Here is a 6000-nt window from a genome sequence, read left to right on the forward strand (position 1 = left end):
TCAGTATAATCTTAATCTCGTATAGCATACCTTAAGAATATTTTTACAAACATTAAATTTTTATCACTTTGATATAAAACAGTGTTTATAACGTACATTATCTTTTCAAATTTAGACACCTTTTCAGTATATTTTCATCTTCTAAATACAATTAATAAGACATTTCTATGGATTTCTTCTACTCGTGTAGAGAATTTGACCTGCTGAATTGGGCAACAACTGCACATTTAGATCTTCAAACAAATTAGCATCATTCCTGTGATGCAGCAGTACAGTGCAAGCATTGTTCTCCATTGTTCCTGCTGTTATCCAGCTTATCTTTATGCGGTGGAGAGCTTTAGCACAAGCTTTCATCTATATTTATGTTAACAAATGTTTACTTATTACAATTTCTTGTTGTTTTTATCTAACATTTTGTTATAAAATTAGTACTGAAAACAGTCTGAGACACTTATCATTAAATCTGCTATAGTATTAGACAACATATATCTCTGTATAATATTGACAGTCCAGTCATTTAAAATATATTATATTATATTATAGCGTTTAATGTTATAATGTCATGTGGATTTGTTGTCCTCTATTTTTGTATTTGATGTTGATTACATTTTTTTAGGTAACGCTTTCAGTATTGTTTAGATTACAACATTTGGACACATTTTGACCCCGTTTTAAATTCACATCTACAACTGCCCTCAATATCCAGCAGATGGCGCGCTCTCATAATTTAACATTAAAAAAAAACCCTGGATGTCTGCACCTTCATCAGCAAGATGTTGCCTTAATTATATCAATAAACTCTTCTTACCAGTGATTATTAGTCCTGCTGCTGCTCCATGCACTTTGTCCTCAATATATAATAATTGTGAACCCACTATGGCAGAGTATCAAACACTCCTTTTCAACCAATAAAGTGAATTATGAAAATCGTTGTTTTTCTCTCTTTGAATGAACGAGCTAAATCTAGGTTAATTTAATTGATTTATTATTTTATTCAAACACAAAACCCTCCACTTGGAATTACAGGGTTCTGACATTTTTGTCAAAATTGAGCTATTCGCTTACATTAGGCTATGTGATAGATTTTTTATTATTAGGCTATTATTATTTATGTTGTGTACATTTTTGGACTTTTTATTTAAAAAGCAAAAAGGTTCTGCCTGCTCAGTCGAATGGAATTCAAAAACTTTGAAGCTCAATATATCAAAAAAGAAAGAAAGAAAGAAAGAACCTTATAATTCCAAGTGGACGAAACTGCAAAATCAAGTCTGTCCTGTCCTTTCCTTCGCGTTTTGGTGTAACATTATTCCTCAGGCGTCTGTCTGTCAAAAAATCAAAACATATTTGTCCATGAGTCCATTTTCTTTTCTTTCAGCTTTGCATTGGCTGTTACACAATATCTGACTTAAAGCTAGCACATATTTTATTCGCATAGCTGACGGCAAAAATACACATCTGCTGCAGTTTGTCAAAGATCAATACATTAGTCAGACAGGCTAATGCTGATATATGATGAATAACTACTTAGGAATGACAAGTATTTCTCAGTAAATAAAACTGTTATTGCTGTTTAGGAATGTAAAGATGAACAAAATGCCACTCAAATGAAAATAGCATGACCGTAGGATTTACAGTATTTAGCAGGGTTCACCACGTTCCGTGTTAGATTCCATACATCACTGGCTAAAGGGCAATCGTTAGAGGTCATCAACTCGCTGTAGCCTACTGCTGCTACACATTCCTGCCTGACTGCTGCATCCAGCAGCGATGTGTGTGCACTCCCATTGGGGGTTACAGAATCTCACTACCACACACATGAACACATATACTTCAACTATGTTCAGCTTGAATTACTCTATGAAGGCCTTGTTTGTTGAACTTTCAATTTATCTAAAAATCCCGGAAAATAATGTAGGCTTCTACTGTTTCCACTGTTTTCAACATGAATAATGTTTCAAATCAGCATATTAGAATGATATCTCAAGGATCATGTTACACTGTAGACTGGAGTACTGGTGTTGAATATTTAGCTTTGCATCACAGGAATAAATTATATAATACAGCTATTTTAAATAGTATCTTATATTATTTTACAAGATTGCTGTTTTTACTGCGTTTTGATCAGATAAATGCTTCCTTGATGAGTATAAAAATCTAATTACATAGATGCAAAATCTTCACCTTTCAGTGCCAACTCACCTTTTTGAGATCAAAATTGGTCACCCATGAAATTTGCTAAGCTCTGATAAAAAAAAAAAAGTGTTATGTTGGGGGGGGTCTCACCTTTTTTCCCCACTTTGCACCTGTTTGCATCGCTGTAATTTAAAAACATTAAAAAATCTTACCAATAGTGTATCTTTTGATATACATACATACATATGTATGTATTCATGCTGGTCTAGTTACAGTATAGTTTGTTTATCTTTCCCCACTCAAAGAGATTTTTTTTTATGTTTTTAAATTACAGCGATGCAAACAGGTGCAAAGTGGGGGGGAAAGGTGAGAGCAGATCCGTGGCATGCTCCACATGGAATTTCTATTAAAGATATTATATATATATATATATATATATATATATATATATATATATATATATATATATATACAATCATTTTATTGAGATTATGACCCTGGTGTTCAAGATTTGCGATGCAAAACCTCATCTAGTCACTATGTGTCCCTCTGGATCTGCATCACTTTCTGTCATCTGTCCTCTCATCTAGTATTGTACTAAGAAAGAAAGAAAGAAATTGAAGGCAAGTCTCTCCTCAGTCTCACGGCTCCAGTGTTTCAGTTTCCATGGAAACACATTAACCCCTAACCTTGGCATGTTAGGTGGCTATGAATGTGAGCGCTAAGTGACTGCTCCTCCTACACAATGCCCGCTTTTTTCCGTTCACGACACCGTTCAAACACTTTTACCCTCTGTGTTTGCTCTCTTGTCTCTGCCAACAGATTGTCGGGGAGCGATATGACTAATCGACTGGACCTAAATGTAAAATCTTGTATATTATCACACAAGTTCACACCTTTGACATCCCAGATATCGCAGTTGCTTCTCAACAGACTGTCCTAGGGATACATGGATGGACATACTGTACATCTAATCTGAACATGAAAACAAAATAAACAAACAACAAAAAAGCACTGAAAAAATGATATTCTAACTGCAATGTTGCTTGCATACTTCACCCAAAATTTAAACTTAGCTGAAAATGTACTTACCCTCAGGCCATCCAACATTTTTTTTAAAGATAAAAAATAAAATGTAGCGATGTAGCATCACAAACAGCTGATAAAAACATCACTATTTCTTTAACAGTCAGAACAGACCTGCAACCCACCAATTGGAAACCACTGCTCTACTCTGTGTGTACAAATACGGTTTCCCTCAATTAAAACACCTTTGCTCACAGACTGACTTTGACCATTATTGTGAGGAATCACATGCTGTTTAGACGGCTGTGAAGGCCCAGCTGGTCCAGGCTACTTCCGCTTCACGTCCTCTTCCTGGTGTGAGCTGCTTTCTCTTACCATAAAATGTATGTATGTAAAAGGATTGCGTTTCACTGTAAACAAGCAGCAAATTAAATGAAGTTCCAAACGTAGGTTCGGGAGGAGCCTAATCATTCATTTCTGTCAGTCATCATTACAAGCCTATAAGCAGCTCTCATTGCACCGTCCCAGCGTCAATTCTTCCAGCATCCCTCCACCTCCCCATCTCCTCCTCTATTTCAGTTTTTTTTTCTAGGTAGTTCCACAATGGGAGGTTCTCGGCGCTCAAGCTGAGCCTCAGGTATGAGTCTTCATTAAGGACAGTAAGCCAAGTTTGTTTACCATCAACCATCAGGACCATACTTAAATGTATTTGAGGTGTTGTATCCATAGGCATTCCCTCCCCGGCCCACTTTAAACTACTTTCATGAGAGAATTACTGGGAAATCCAGTGTTTTTCTGTGTCATTGCCCTGGAATGAATGATACAACAAACATATCATCACACACTGCTGCAACTGTCCAATCAGTATCAAGTATTCCAAAGAGCCATGTAAAATAAGTTCACTAAACCTTCTCTCCATGTCTCTGTCAGCTGCAGTCCTTGTTCCGAGGTCAAAAATTTTGAAAATCTCTCATGCATGTCTGTCTTTCACCCCTCACTCTACACCAGGCCCTCAGCGTCATGATGCAGCGACTGAAGTATCCTAAGCCAAGAGCTCTCAGGGCTGCTAACAAAGGCTTGTGAAGCATATGAGAGAGCCCCTTGTCCTTTGCCATGGTTTACAAGGATTTCTGCCCACTTTTCTGTGTTTTGAGCCTTCAACACATTGTTGAGGGCTTTGTTTGGAAGAGTGAGGCCACAGCAGTTTTTCACAATGTCCCAGGGATAGAGGGGGGCTAAATCTAAAGATTGCCTGAGCAGCTTTCTTTGGGAGGACAGTGTTTAATTTTGGGGTTTTTTCAGGCTGAAAATAAACATGTAGGTGAGTGGATGCTCAGCAGGAGGCCTCTGCCAGGCCGAGTCATGTGCAGCTCAGATGGCCTTCGATACTAAGGCTTCAGACAATGAACAGTGCTTGAATATAAGATGTCAGGCAGATCATTTGCATTTAGTACAATCATAATTTCACTGAAGGCCTCAGCTGAATATATTTGGAAGCAAACAAATATTAGAACTGACATAGTCGCCATTGTGATGCATCAGATTTGACCTCTATTTATAGGCTCGAGAATTACTGTTTTTCTTCAAATATTTTATTAGAATGAAGAAATGTGATATTGCACAACATTTTATCAGCTGCTTTTCATTAAAAAAGTAGCATGATTAAAAACTAGGTAGACTCTGAATTAAAAGAGCAAATGCTATTGCTAAAGTTTCTGTGATACTAACCTGTGTTCCAGTTAGCAGACTCTCAACCCCAAATAGTATTTAAGATCTCTAATCTCAAATGACTAATTAGGGTGTATATGCAAACAGGGTATTTTGAGTTGAGTTGGGTATTGCATATTTACAAGGTGAAGACACATGGATCCCACCACAAAGTTGTAATTATGAGTGGGAAACTCAGGATTTGCTTTGAGCAATCAGTTTCTGAATTAGGGAGCATATCAGAGAGAAAACATGGTGAATGCAACGAATGTGTTTGTAACTGACAGCAGATTCTCAGTTCATTCTTTATAAATCCGAGTATTTTTTGCAGAAAAGGTACACCGACGGTCAGTTACCATTAAGTCAGACTTGACACCTTCAATAGAATGTTATATTATAAGCATTTGTAAATCTTTAATAACTCCCAAGCTGCTTCTAAAATGCTGTTGATTAAATTTACTGCTTTTACATATTTCTCCCTAGTTTATGACATCACCACTCAGAGAGCTTTCAATTAAATTGCTGTGCTTTGGGGCTCAAGTGTTTTCAGATGTGTCCTTAGAAAGGTTGGTGAAGCCAGCACAGTGTGTACATGCTACTGTATCTTCTTCTTCCCAATGGGTATTTTGCTTTTCCCCATTCGGAAGCTGTCAGAGAGCAGTGGTGTTCTGCCACCGGGACAGTGATGTTTTATAGTCTCACTGCTGTGTTCTCCTTCTCAAAGCAATATGAATAGGAACTGCTCACAGGCCACCAAAGAAAAAACACAGTTAACGTTTTGCCGAGTCAAAAACTGAACACAGATGCTCATACACACGTGCAGGGTCTAATGTATGTGTTTTCCTGTTTAAATGTTCACAAATAGTGTCTTCATATTTTACTGCCACCAGTACTTAACACTTACAGGGACAGTTCACCCCCCAAAAAAATGTAATTCTGTCATTATTCATTCATGTCATTCTAAATCTGTATGACTGTCTTTATTCTGTCAAACATAAAAGAAGATATTTTGAGAAATGGTTACCAAAATGGTTCGGTTACCAACATTCTTTAAAATATCTAAATATATTTCTATCATGATAACTCTCTGAAGAATTTAGCATAGTAATTGTTATGACAATGTTAATGAATTTG

The sequence above is a fragment of the Carassius auratus genome, chromosome 15 (genome assembly GCF_003368295.1).
Source record: "Carassius auratus strain Wakin chromosome 15, ASM336829v1, whole genome shotgun sequence".
In the NCBI taxonomy this organism is placed as follows: domain Eukaryota; kingdom Metazoa; phylum Chordata; class Actinopteri; order Cypriniformes; family Cyprinidae; genus Carassius; species Carassius auratus.